Source organism: Leuresthes tenuis, unplaced genomic scaffold (assembly GCF_036924035.1).
Source record: "Leuresthes tenuis unplaced genomic scaffold, fLeuTen1.0.hap1 SCAF_17, whole genome shotgun sequence".
Taxonomy (NCBI): domain Eukaryota; kingdom Metazoa; phylum Chordata; class Actinopteri; order Atheriniformes; family Atherinopsidae; genus Leuresthes; species Leuresthes tenuis.
In genome coordinates, this window is record NW_027325371.1 from 26,825,820 (window position 1) to 26,840,686 (window position 14,867).

Here is a 14,867-nt window from a genome sequence, read left to right on the forward strand (position 1 = left end):
TTGATAAATATGAAGGAAAAAGCAGTTTTAACTTGGTTTGAGTGAATGAATTCATTTTATACATAAAATCCGAAATCGTGCAGAACTCATGAAAATAAGCTTATTCTCGGATTCCTAAAACTTTTGATTTGCACTTTCTTTTACTGCAAAGTACAACGTTGTTTTTTGTTGAAATCTATCTAGACATTGATAAATACCAGTCGAAACTCTGCTGCCGCTTTTGATAATTTATGGTTGGGCATTCTTACCTTTTCTTACCCGCTTTTTACAAATTATGATCTTACATTCACACCTACTTGCAGTCGAACACCTTCTCATCCACTTATGATCATGTGCGGTTGGGCTTTCGCACCTTTTCTTACCCATTTTTCAGTAATTATGGGTGGACATTCAGACCTTCTTGCAGCCGAAAACCTCCACTCCTCTTTTGATCATACATTGTCGGGAATTCACACCTTGTCTTACCCGCTTTTTACAAACTTTAGTCGGACATTCAAACCTTCTTGCAGCTGAACCACCTCCGCTCCCTGTTTTGATCATATATGGTCTGGCAATAGTACCCTTTCTTACCCGTTTGTGAGTAATTATGGCTGGACATTCACACCTACTTGCAGCCGAACACAACCTCTCCCGCTTTTGGTGATATATGGTCCGGCATTCTTACCTTTTCTAACACATTTTTCAGCAATTATGGTTGTAGAATCACACCTACTCACAGCCGAACAACTCCGCTCCCACATTTGATAGTGTATAGTCGGGCATTCTCACCCTTTCTCAACAGCTTTTTGCAAATTATGATCTGATATTCACACCTACTTGCAGTCGAACAGCTCTGCTCCCGCTTTTGATTATGTTTGGTTGGATATTCGAACATTTTCTTAACTGCTTTTTACAAACTTTGGTCGGACGTTCACACCGTCTTGCAGCCGAACACCTCCGCTTCCGCTTTTGATGGTATATAGTGTGGCATTCGAGCCTTTTCTTACCCGCCTATTACTTACTATGGTTGGACATTCAAACCTTCTTGTAGCCGAACACATCCGCTCCTGCTTTTGATGATGTATTATTTGGCATTTGCACCTTTTCTTACCCATTTTTCATTAATTTTTGGTCGGATATTCAGACCTTCTTGCAACTGAACACCTCTGCTCCCGCTTTTGATGGTGTATAGTCGGGCTTTCGAGCCTTTTCTTCCCCGATTTTTACAAATTGTGGTTGGACATTCAGACCTTGCAGCCGAAAACCTCCGCTCCCTCTTTTGATCATACATTGTCGGGCATTCGCCCCTTGTCTTACACGGTTTTTACAAACTTTAGTCAGACATTCACACCTTGCAGCTGAACCACCTCCATTCCCTGTTTTGATCATGTGTGGTCTGGAAATACTACCTTTTCTTCCCCCGTTTGTGAGTGATTATGGCTGGACATTCACACCTACTTGCAGCCGAAAAACCACCTCTCCCGCTTTTGATGATGTATTGTCCGGCATTCTAGTCTTTTCTATCACATTTTTCAGCAATTATGATCTGACATTCACACCTACTTGCAGTCGAACAGCTCTGCTCCCGCTTTTGATTATGTTCGGTTGGATATTCAAACCTTTTTTTAACTGCTTTTTACAAACTTTGGTCGGACGTTCACACCTTCTTGCAGCCGAACACCTCCGCTTCCGCTTTTGATGGTATATATTCGGGTATTCGAACCTTTTCTTACCCGCTTTTTACAAACCATGGTTGGACTTTCATACCTTCTTGTAGCTGAACAACTCCACTCCTGCTTTTGATGATTTATGGTTGGACATTCGCATCTTTTCCTACCCATTTTTCAGTAATTATGGGTGGATATTCACACCTTCTTGCAGCTGAACACCTCCTCTCCAGCTAATGATCATGTAAGGTTTGATATTCGAAAATTTTCTTTCATGTTTTAAAGCAATTATTGATGGACATTCACACCTACTTGCAGCCGAACACCACCTCTCCCGCTTTTGATGATGTATGGACCGGCATTCTTACCTTTTCTAACACATTTTTCAGCAATTATGGTTGGAGAATCACACCTACTCACAGCCGAACATCTCCGCTACCGCATTTGATGGTGTATAGTCGGGATTCTCCCTCCTGAGCTGTCACCTTATCGTGGTGGGGGAGTTTGCGTGCCCCAATGAGTCTGGGAGCTATGTTGCCCGGGGCTTTAAGCCCCTGGTAGGGTCACCCAAGGCAAACAGATCCTAGATGAGGGACCAGACAAAGAACAGCTCAAAAGACCCCTTATGATGAACAAAAAATTTGGACCTCGTGATCCCTTGCCCGGATATGGGACACCGGGGCCTCCCCCCGGAGCCAGGCCCGGGGGTGGGGCCCGGCAGCGGGCGCCTGGTGGCCGGGTCTGTGCCCATGGGGCTCGGTCGGGCATAGCCCGAAATGATGACGTGGGTCCCCCTCTTCCGACGGGCTCACCACCCGTGGGAGGGGCCAAGGGGGTTGGGTGCGATGTGAGCTGGGTAGCGGCCGAAGGCAGAGGCCTTGGCGGTCTGATCCTCGGCTACTGAAGCTAGCTCTTGGGACGTGGAATGTCACCTCTCTGTTGGGGAAGGAGCCGGAGCTGGTGCGCGAGGCTGAGCGGTTCCGGCTAGATATAGTCGGACTCACCTCGACGCACGGCTTGGGCTCTGGAACCAGTCCTCTTGAGAGGGGTTGGACTCTCTTCCACTCTGGAGTTGCCCGTGGTGAGAGGCGCAGAGCAGGTGTGGGCATACTTATTGCCCCCCGGCTGTGTGCCAGTACATTGGGGTTTACCTCAGTGAACGAGAGGGTAGCCTCCCTCCGCCTTCGGGTGGGGGGACGAGTCCTGACTTGTTTGTGCCTATGCGCCAAACAGCAGTTCAGAGTACCCACCCTTTTTGGAGTCTCTGGGGGAGGCACTGGAGAATGCTCCTACCGGAGACTCCCTCGTTCTGCTGGGGGACTTCAATGCTCACGTGGGCAATGACAGTGAGACCTGGAGGGGTGTGATTGGGAGGAACGGCCCCCCCGATCTGAACCAGAGTGGTGTTATGTTGTTGGACTTCTGTGCTGGTCATGGACTGTCCATAACGAACACCATGTTCAGACATAAGGGTGTCCATATGTGCACTTGGCACCAGGACACCCTTGGCCGCAGTTCGATGATCGACTTTGTGGTTGTATCATCGGACTTGCGGCCGTATGTCCTGGACACTCGGGTGAAGAGAGGGGCGGAGCTGTCAACTGATCACCACCTGGTGGTGAGTTGGCTCCGCTGGTGGGGGAGGATGCCGATCAGACCTGGCAGGCCCAAACGTATTGTGAGGGTCTGCTGGGAGCGTTTGTCAGAATCCCCCGTCAGAAGGAGCTTTAACTCCCACCTCCGGCAGAGCTTCAACCATATCCCGGGGGAGGTGGGGGACATTGAGTCCGAATGGGCCATGTTCCGTGACTCCATTGCCGAGGCAGCTGATCGGAGTTGTGGCCGTAAGGTGGTCGGTGCCTGTCGTGGCGGCAACCCTCGAACCTGCTGGTGGACACCAGTGGTGAGGGAAGCCGTCAAGCTGAAGAAGGAGTCCTATCGGGCCTTTTTGGCCAGTGGGACCCTGGAAGCAGCTGATAGGTACCGACAGGCCAGACGGGCTGCGGCTTCGGCGGTTGCTGAGGCAAAAACTCGGGCCTGGGAGGAGTTCGGTGAGAACGATTTCCGGACGGCCTCGAAGAGATTCTGGTCCACCATCCGGCGTCTCAGGGGGGGGAAGCGGCTCACAGTCAACACTGTTTACAGTGGGGACGGGGCTTTGCTGACCTCAACTAGGGATGTTGTGAGTCGGTGGGGGGAGTACTTCGAGGAACTCCTCAATCCTACCAACACGTGCTCGGAAGAGGCAGAGTCGGAGAGCTCGGAGACAGGGCCTCCCATTTCTGGGGCTGAGGTTGCCGAGGTGGTCAAAAAGCTCCTCGGTGGCAAGGCCCCGGGGGTGGATGAGGTCCGTCCTGAGTTTCTCAAGGCTCTGGATGTTGTAGGGCTGTCTTGGCTGACACGCCTCTGCAGCATCGCGTGGACATCGGGGACAGTGCCTCTGGACTGGCAGATTGGGGTGGTGGTCCCCCTCTTTAAAAAGGGGGACCGGAGGGTGTGTTCCAACTATAGGGGTATCACACTCCTCAGCCTCCCTGGTAAGGTCTATTCGGGGGTATTGGAGAGGAGGATCCGTCGGATAATCGAGCCTCGGATTCAGGAGATGCAGTGTGGCTTTCGTCCTGGCCCATTTGTGAGTAATTATGGCTGGACATTCACACCTACTTGCAGCCGAACACCACTTCTCCCGCTTTTGATGATGTATGGACCGGCATTCTTACCTTTTCTAACACATTTTTCAGCAATTATGGTTGGAGATTCACACCTACTCACAGCCGAACACCTCCGCTCCCGCATTTGATGGTGTATATTCGGGCATACGAACCTGTTCTTACCCGCTTTTTACAAACCATGGTCGGACTTTCACACCTTCTTGTAGCTGAACAACTCCGCTCCCTCTTTTGATTGTGTACAGTCGGGCATACAAACCTGTTCTTACCCGCTTTTTACAAACTATGGTCGGACATTCAAACCTTCTTGTAGCCGAACACATCCACTCCTGCTTTTGATGATGTATGGTTGGGCATTCGCACCTTTTCTTACCCATTTTTCAGTAATTATGGGTGGATATTCACACCTTCTTGCAGCGGAACACCTCCTCTCCCGCTTACGATTATGTGCGGTTTGATATTCGAAAATTTTCTTTCATGTTTTATAGCAATTATTGATGGACATTCATACCTTCTTGAAGCCGAACACATCCACTCCTGCTTTTGATGATGTATGGTTGGAATTTCGAACCTACTTGTTGCCCGTTTTTCATTAATTATGGGTAGACATTCACACCTTGTTGCAGCCAAACACCTCCGCTCCCTGTTTTGATCATGTATGTTTTGACATTCGCACCTTTTCTCACCTGCTTTTTACTATTGTCGGCCAATCACAGCTTCCTCTCCACCATACTTGTATGGTAGGAAATTCTCACCCACTCTCATCCGAAGACCTCTCCTCCCGCTTTTGTTAATATTTAGTCGGGCATTCGAACCTTTTCTTACCCACTTTTTACAAATTTTGGTCGAACATTCACACCTACTTGACGCTGAATACTTCCGCTCCACCTTTTAGTGATGTATGGTTGGCATTTGCACCTTTTGTTGCCCTCTTTTTATATTGATTGCTGAAGATTAAGTTGTTCTTTCACAAACTACAATTTTTTTTTAATTGTTGAAACTTGATTTGAAGTGGATAAATAAGGAGGACAAACAGTTTTAAGTCACGCTGATAGAAGAAATTAATTTTATAGCAAAATCTGTATTTCGTCATATGTCGAGAGATGCTTATTGCTGAAGAAGTTCTTTCTCATTCTACAAAGTACAACGTTGTTTATCGTTGAAACTTGATTAGACATGAATAAATATGAAGGACAAAGCAGTCTTAACTTGGTTTGAGTTAATTAATTCGTTTTATAGGAGAATCCGAATTCGTGCTTATTTTCGGATTCCTGAAGAATGAGTCTGGTTCTTTCTCATAATACAAAGTTTGTTGTTTATTGTTGAAACTTCATCAGAAGTGAAGAAATAAATGAATGCCTATCAACAAATGTGGGATCTAAACTCTACTGCTTCCTCTAAAATAATTTCTTTTCTCAATTCAGAAATGTGTGTGTGTAAGTCACAACACCCGTGACACCAAAACGGCTTTGTTTTCTCTCTTTTCTCTACACTCTGCACTATGAGCACACACACCAAATCAGAAAGGCTTTTTTCTCTCTTTTCTACATTATGGACTGTGGGGACACAAAACCGCTCTCTCTTTTTTTTTTTGATTGTGTGCCAGGGCGTTGTCTCACGTATTAGATTATGCTTAAGATACGAATGGGTTTATCAGTCACATCAGAATCCATACATACTGATCCTCCCGTAATAAAATGGTCGGATCTTATCAAACACACTTTGTTTCTTGTGACAATCAAGTCAGCGAAACAGCGTATACACGTCAAGACACTGAATCAAGTTTGCCACAAGCACTCATAAGTTTGGCAGTATTGCTCTGCCGTCAGCAATCATACACCCATTTTATTTTCGTGAGACGTGCAGGCACCTGTTCATCTACTGTTCTATCACTATGAATTAGTTTATCTATTATCAATAAGGATACTTCTACAACTACTATCAAAGTATGTCCAGACTTCTTATGTTGTCAGTTGCTATATATGAATAAGTGGGTAGCTACTGACAAGCATTAAGCATGTCACACAGCCCAAACATATAACATTTCAGGACACACCACACAGTTAACAACCACAGTGAAGTGTCAAAGCCCAAACATTCAACAGGACACTTACACAACACATTCAAATCAAACAGTCAGACAACATACAAGAACATATACCCCAGCCGGCATTGCTCCCTGCCTATTTTCCTACAGTTCACTATGTGTGCGCACACCTTTATTCACAAACTCTTCAACTTATACTCTTTTACCGAAGCTGCTACAGCTCGATTGGCCGAATACCCTTAGATCCTATTTCGGTGAATTTGACATCTGCCTTACATGTAACAGATTAGCGGTTTAGCAGTTTTAATTTAGTTTGAGTGAAGGAATTCATTTTATAGCAAAATCCGAAATCGTGAAGCACTCATGAAAGTAAGCTTATTCTCGGATTCCTGAAACTTTAGATTTGCTCTTTCTTTTACTGCAAAGTACAACGTTGTTTTTTTTGTATAAATCTTTCTAGACATGGTAAATATGAACGACAAAGCAGTTTTAACATAGTTTGAGTGAAGGAATTCATTTTATAGATAAAATCCCAATCCCAATCCCAAGAGAGAAAAGAGAGTGAATGCGAAGTAGACTTTAACACGGCTATGGGAGCGAGCCGAGTGTGGGCTAACCGGGAGAATTGCTTGAAAGAAACGCGACACTGAATGAGTGGTCAGAACAAAGCCTCAATACGGGATTCTCGTGGTGTTTTTGTTGCTGCCTTGTCTTTTGCATAGAGTAAAAGACAAGGCAGCCATCGACTCAACCAAGCGTCTCAACCAAGCAAAGCTCACCACGCCTGATGCCCTGCTCCCGCAGTGACGGATAATCGTACTCTGGTTTCTCTTCATAACATACAAGTCTTTCGCCTTTTACTAAAGACTTCCGTGGAGAGCAGCACTAATGAGTTGTTTCTATTATTGGCAGGCTTTACCTTTGCGGGTGAAGCCCTTTCTGTCTGTGCAAAAGAAATCTTGCTACTTTGCAGAGTGACTTCTCTGAGTAGAGTCGCCTTACTTGTTGCGACTGTGCCGATGTTCGAAGCTGGAGTGCAAAGTTGTTGCTTGAATGGTGCTTGCTGGAGCATGCGGGAGTGCAAAGTTATACCATTTAAAAGGGCTGAAGAGTGCTCAGTGCAGCGGGTGGGCGGAGGTGCAACGTGACACTCTGGCCACCTATGGCCATAAAAAGAACACTGCTACAAGTGCGCATTGTGCCAGCAAGGGCCCTCGGACCTGAAACAGTGGACAGTTATCGCTTCTCGGCCTTTTGGCTAAGATCAAGTGTAGTATCTGTTCTTATCAGTTTAATATGTCCTCTATACGAGGACAACATATTAAATGGATTTTTAAGAATAGGAGTTGAAAAAGAAGCTTGCTCCGTTCACTCCAAGCCTCGACCCGGTACTGCAGTGCCGCTGGGAACGGTGCGCTCTCCTCTGCTCTTGTGAAAAAGCAAACAGCGGTGTAGGATGGAAGTTTCAGGGAGCCCAAGATGAAACTTTCTTTTAATCTGCTGAGAAAAGAGAGTGAATGCGAAGTGGACTTTAACACGGCTCTGGGAGCGAGCCGAGTGCGGGCTAACCGGGAGAATTGCTTGAAAGAAACGCGACACCGAATGAATGGTCAGAACAAAGCCTCAATACGGTGTTCCCGTGGTGTTTGTGGCTGCCTTGTCTTTTGCACAGAGTAAAAGACAAGGCAGCCATCGAATAGATTGTTTCTACTTGGTCAGCCGAGGAGCAGGGGGGGGGGGCAAGCGTCTCAACCAAGCAAAGCTCACCAAGTAGGAACAATCGGGCCCTTTTCGATGGCTGCAACACCTGAAAGAGATATTGATGCGAGACCCGATCAAATGCTTTTTCAAAGTCTAAATTTAAGATGACAAGCCGGGTGTTTCTGTCTCTAGCGTAATCAATGATGTCTCGAATCAGTACGAGGCTGTCGGTGAGTTGTCTCCCTGAGATGGCACAAGCTTGGTCTGGGTGAATTACCTCCTCTAAAACAGAGGACATCCGTGTCGCTAAAACCTTGCTAAAATGTTTACAGTCAAAGTTTAAAAGTGTGATGGGCCTCCAATTCTTTAGGTCAGTCTTATCATTTTTTTTATAAAGTAGAGTCACTATTCCCACTCTAAAACTGTCAGGCAGTCGGTCGAGTTTTTCAAAATCTTTAAAAACATCTAAAATGTCTGATGATAAAAGGTCCCAATAGGTCAGATAGAATTCTGCAGGAAGCCCGTCTAAACCCGGAGCTCGACTTCTCTTAAAACCTGTTAGGCATTTTTTTAACTCTAAAGCAGTAAAATTCTGTGTCAAGTGTGCATTCTCTTTTACGGTTTTGTCAACGAATTTTAAGATTTCTGCCGATGTTTCCAAGTGCACTGGTTTCTCTTTGTACATGTTACTATAAAAGGTATGTACAGTTTCAATCATCTCTTGTGTGGATTTTGTTAAAAACCCATCTTCTCTTTTTAGATTTTGAATACACTCCTTTTTATTTATAACTTTCTTTCTTTTTCACCTTCCTCAATTTCCTGCTCCCTGCTTCTTACAAAAATTCCTTTACTCTTTATTTCTGCTAAAACTGACATTTCCTTTTTGACATCTTTGATTTCTTCTTTAAAGTCTATGCCACACTGATTTAGTTTAAAGTAGCGCTGTAAGCGTTTATGTAGTCCCATCATACATCTATTCTCTTTCCTTTTTTTACGTTTACCTTGCTGTTTAAAAAAAGTCTGGGTCGTTTCCTTCACCATTTCCCACCATTGTGCATGTGTTTCGTAGAGGTCTTGAAGGGTCTGCCACTCTTTATAACATTCCCTGTACTGACTGACTATGATTTCATCCTCCAACAGGGAACAGTTGAGTTTCCACAGACCACTTCCTACCGTCACACCAGAAGGGGGTGAAAGGGTGCAGGAGAGCATAAGGTGGTCTGAAAAGAAAACAGGGGTTAATCTAACATCAGTGGGTGGGCAATCTCTAGTAAAGAAATAATCAATGCGAGAGGCTCTGGTGCCATCATGACTAAACCAGGTGAAGCCCTCCTCTCTGGGATGCATGGTTTTAAAACAGTCAGTAAGCTTAAAATCCCTGCATATGCCCTGAAGTAAAATCGAAGTCTTATCCACTTTAAAATCTACCCCTGCTCTTTTTCTATCTTTCCTGCTCAAGATACAGTTAAAATCCCCTCCTACAACTAAAGGTACTTGCCCTAGCATGTAAAGCTGTATATCTTCTAAAAGGTCATACCTTTCATTTTTTCATTACATGTTTGGGCTTTGACACTTCACTGTGGTTGTTAACTGTGTGGTGTGTCCTGAAATGTTATATGTTTGGGCTGTGTGACATGCTTAATGCTTGTCAGTAGCTACCCACTTATTCATATATAGCAACTGACAACATAAGAAGTCCGGACATACTTTGATAGTAGTTGTAGAAGTATCCTTATTGATAATAGATCACTAATTCATAGTGATAGAACAGTAGATGAACAGGTGTTTGCACATGTCTCACGAAAATAAAATGGGTGTATGATTGCTGACGGCAGAGCAATACTGCCAAACTTATGAGTTCTTGTGGCAAACTTGATTCAGTGTCTTGACGTGTATACGCTGTTTCGCTGACTTGATTGTCACAAGAAACAAAGTGTGTTTGATAAGATCCGACCATTTTATTACGGGAGGATCAGTATGTATGGATTCTGATGTGACTGATAAACCCATTCGTATCTTAAGCATAATCTAATACGTGAGACAACGCCCTGGCACACGATAAAAAAAAAAAAAGAGAGAGAGCGGTTTTGTGTCCCCACAGTCCATAATGTAGAAAAGAGAGAAAAAAGCCTTTCTGATTTGGTGTGTGTGCTCATAGTGCAGAGTGTAGAGAAAAGAAAGCCGTTTTGGTGTCACGGGTGTTGTGACTTACACACACACATTTCTAAATTGAGAAAGGAAATTATTTTAGAGGAAGCACTAGAGTTTAGATCCCACATTTGTTGATAGGCATTCATTTATTTCCTCACTTCTGATGAAGTTTCAACAATAAACAACAAACTTTGTATTATGAGAAAGAACCAGACTCATTCTTCAGGAATCCGAAAATAAGCTCTATTTTATGAGTTATGCACGAATTCGGATTCTCCTATAAAAAGAATTCATTAACTCAAACCAAGTTAAGACTGCTTTGTCCTTCATATATATTCATGTCTAATCAAGTTTCAACGATAAACAACGTTGTACTTTGTAGAATGAGAAAGAACTTCTTCAGAAATAAGCATCTCTCGACATATGACGAAATACAGATTTTGCTATAAAATTAATTCCTTCTATCAGCCTGACTTAAAACTGTTTGTCCTCCTTATTTATCCACTTCAAATCAAGTTTCAACAATTAAAAAAAATTTGTAGTTTGAGAAAGAACAACTTAATCTTCAGCAATCAGTATAAAAAGAGGTGCAAATGCCAACCATACATACCTAAAAGGTGGAGCGGAAGTATTCAGCTGCAAGTAGGAGTGAATGTTCGACCATAATTTGTAAAAAGCGGGTAAGAAAAGGTTCGAATGCCCGACTATATATTAACAAAAGCGGGAGGAGAGGTCTTCGAATGAGAGTGGGTGAGAATTTCCAACCATAATCTATAAAATACGGTGAAAAAAAATATGTGAATGCCTCATAGAACACTAAAAGCGGAAGTGTTCGGCTGCAAGAAGGTGTGAATGTCCGACTATATTTGGTGAAAAGCAGGTGAAGCAAGGTCTGAATGCCCAACCTTACATCATCAAAAGCGAGATCAGAGGTGTTTGGCTGCAAGAAGGCCATAGTTTGCCAAAAGCGGGTAAGGTGCGAATGACCGACTAAATATCAACAAAAGTGGGGGCGGAGGTCTTCGGATGCAAGTGGGTGTGAATATCCCACCATACAAGTATGGTGGAGAGGAAGCTGTGAATGGCCGACCATAGTAAAAGGCGGGTGAGAGAAGGTGCGAATGTCAAACCATACATAATCAAAACAGGGAGCGGAGGTGTTCTGCTGTAAGAAGGTGTGAATGTCCAACCATAGTTGGTAAAAAGCGGGTAAGAAAAGGTTAAAATACCCGACTGTACACAATCAATAGCAGGAGCGGAGTTGTTCGGCTACTAAAAGGTGTGAAAGTCCGACCATGGTTTGTAAAAAGCGGGTAAGAAAAGGTGCGAATGCCCGACAATGTATGATCAAAAGAGGGAGTGGAGGTTTTCGGCTGCAAGAAGGTCTGAATGTCCAACCATAATTTGTAAAAACCGGGGAAGAAAAGGCTCGAAAGCCCGACTATACACCATCAAAAGTGGGAGCGGAGGTGTTCAGCTGCAAGACGGTCTGAATGTCCATCAATAATTGCTAGAAAACATGAAAGAAAATTTTCGAATATCAAACTGCACATGATCATAAGCGGGAGAGGAGGTGTTCAGCTGCAAGAAGGTGTGAATGTCTACCCATAATTACTGAAAAATGGGTAAGAAAAGGTGCGAATGCCTAACCATACATCATCAAAAGAGGGAGCGGAGGTGTTCCGCTGTAAGACGGTGTGAATGTCCGACCATAGATGGTAAAAAGCGGGTAAGAAAAGGTTAAATTACCCGACTGTACACAATCAAAAGAGGGAGCGGAGTTGTTCAGCTAAGAGAAGGTGTGAAAGTCCGACCTTGGTTTGTAAAAAGCGGGTAAGAAAAGGTTCGTATGCCCGAATATACACCATCAAAAGCGGAAGCGGAGGTGTTCGGCTGCAAGATATTGTGAACATCCGACCAAAGTTTGTAAAAAGCAGTTAAGAAAAGGTTCGAATATCTAACCAAACATAATCAAAAGCAGGAGCAGAGCTGTTCGACTGGAAGTAGGTGTTAATGTCAGATCATAATTTGCAAAAAGCTGATGAGAAAGGGTGAGAATGCCCGACTATACACCATCAAATGCGGTAGCGGAGTTGTTCGGCTGTGAGTAGGTGTGAATCTCCAACCATAATTGCTGAAAAATGTGTTAGAAAAGGTAAAAATGCCGGTCCATACATAATCAAAATCGGGAGAGGTGGTGTTCAGCTGCAAGAAGGTCTAAATGTCCATCAATAATTGCTAGAAAACATGAAAGAAAATTTTCGAAAATCAAACCACACATGATCATAAGTGGGAGAGGAGGTGTTCAGCTGCAAGAAGGTGTGAATGTCCACCCATAATACCTGAAAAATGGGTAAAAAAAAGGTGCGAATGCCCAACCATACATCATCAAAAGCAGGAGTGCATGTGTTCGGCTACAAGAAGGTGTGAACGTCCGACCAAAGTTTGTAAAAAGCAGTTAAGAAAAGGTTCGAATATCCAACCATACATAATCAAAAGCGGGAGCAGAGCTGTTCGACTGCAAGTAGGTGTGAATGTCAGATCATAATTTGCAAAAAGCTGATGAGAAAGGGTGAGAATGCCCGACTATACACCATCAAATGCGGGAGCGGAGTTGTTCGGCTGTGAGTAGGTGTGAATCTCCGACCATAATTGCTGAAAAATGTGTTAGAAAAGGTAAGAATGCCGGTCCATACATCATCAAAAGCGAGAGAGGTTGTGTTCGGCTGCAAGTAGGTGTGAATGTCCAGCCATAATTACTCACAAACGGGTAAGAAAAGGTAGTATTGCCAGACCATATATGATCAAAATAGGGAGCGGAGGTGGTTCAGCTGCAAGAAGGTTTGAATGTCCAACTAAAGTTCAAATATATTAACAAAAGCGGGAGGAGAAGTCTTCGGATGAGAGTGGTTGAAAATTTCCAACCATAATGTATAAAATGCGGTGAAGAAAAAGGTGTGATAGAACACTAAAAGGTGGAGCGGAAGTGTTCGGCTGCAAGAAGGTGGGAATGTCCGACTATATTTGGTGAAAAGCAGGTGAAGCAAGGTCTGAATGCCCAACCTTACATCATCAAAAGCGAGATCAGAGGTGTTTGGCTGCAAGAAGGCCATAGTTTGCCAAAAGCGGGTAAGGTGCGGATGTCCGACTAAATATCAACAAAATTTGGGGCGGAGGTCTTCGGATGCAAGTGGGTGTGAATGTCCGACTATATTTGGTGAAAAGCAGGTGAAGCAAGGTCTGAATGCCCAACCTTACATCATCAAAAGCGAGATCAGAGGTGTTTGGCTGCAAGAAGGCCATAGTTTGCCAAAAGCGGGTAAGGTGCGAATGATTGACTAAATATCAACAAAAGTGGGGGCGGAGGTCTTCGGATGCAAGTGGGTGTGAATATCCCACCATACAAGTATGGTGGAGAGGAAGCTGTGAATGGCCGACCATAGTAAAAGGCGGGTGAGAGAAGGTGCGAATGTCAAACCATACATAATCAAAACAGGGAGCGGAGGTGTTCTGCTGTAAGAAGGTGTGAATGTCCAACCATAGTTGGTAAAAAGCGAGTAAGAAAAGGTTAAAATACCCGACTGTACACAATCAATAGCAGGAGCGGAGTTGTTCGGCTCCTAAAAGGTGTGAAAGTCCGACCATGGTTTGTAAAAAGCGGGTAAGAAAAGGTGCGAATGCCCGACAATGTATGATCAAAAGAGGGAGTGGAGGTTTTCGGCTGCAAGAAGGTCTGAATGTCCAACAATAATTTGTAAAAAACGGGGAAGAAAAGGCTCGAAAGCCCGACTATACACCATCAAAAGTGGGAGCGGAGGTGTTCAGCTGCAAGACGGTCTGAATGTCCATCAATAATTGCTAGAAAACATGAAAGAAAATTTTCGAATATCAAACTGCACATGATCATAAGCGGGAGAGGAGGTGTTCAGCTGCAAGAAGGTGTGAATGTCTACCCATAATTAGTGAAAAATGGGTAAGAAAAGGTGCGAATGCCTAACCATACATCATCAAAAGGTGGAGCGGAAGTGTTCGGCAGTAAGAAGGTGTGAATGTCCGACTATATTTGGTGAAAAGCAGGTGAAGCAAGGTCTGAATGCCCAACCTTACATCATCAAAAGCGAGATCAGAGGTGTTTGGCTGCAAGAAGGCCATAGTTTGCCAAAAGCGGGTAAGGTGCGAATGTCCGACTAAATATCAACAAAATTTGGGGCGGAGGTCTTCGGATGCAAGTGGGTGTGAATGTCCGACTATATTTGGTGAAAAGCAGGTGAAGCAAGGTCTGAATGCCCAACCTTACATCATCAAAAGCGAGATCAGAGGTGTTTGGCTGCAAGAAGGCCATAGTTTGCCAAAAGCGGGTAAGGTGCGAATGACCGACTAAATATCAACAAAAGTGGGGGCGGAGGTCTTCGGATGCAAGTGGGTGTGAATATCCCACCATACAAGTATGGTGGAGAGGAAGCTGTGAATGGCCGACCATAGTAAAAGGCGGGTGAGAGAAGGTGCGAATGTCAAACCATACATAATCAAAACAGGGAGCGGAGGTGTTCTGCTGTAAGAAGGTGTGAATGTCCAACCATAGTTGGTAAAAAGCGGATAAGAAAAGGTTAAAATACCCGACTGTACACAATCAATAGCAGGAGCGGAGTTGTT

General features: G+C 44.3%; 2 non-coding genes across 2 annotated transcripts; both read left to right on the top strand.

Moving 5' to 3' along the window:
• Nucleotides 1-7,178: 7,178 nt before the first annotated feature.
• LOC140274149 (U5 spliceosomal RNA) lies at nt 7,179-7,292 on the top strand. The gene has a single exon (XR_011908128.1). It is a non-coding gene; the product is annotated as a U5 spliceosomal RNA (small nuclear RNA).
• A 308-nt stretch (nt 7,293-7,600) lies between these two features.
• LOC140274383 (U2 spliceosomal RNA) lies at nt 7,601-7,784 on the top strand. Its single transcript, XR_011908338.1, has one exon. It is a non-coding gene; the product is annotated as a U2 spliceosomal RNA (small nuclear RNA).
• Nucleotides 7,785-14,867: the final 7,083 nt, after the last annotated feature.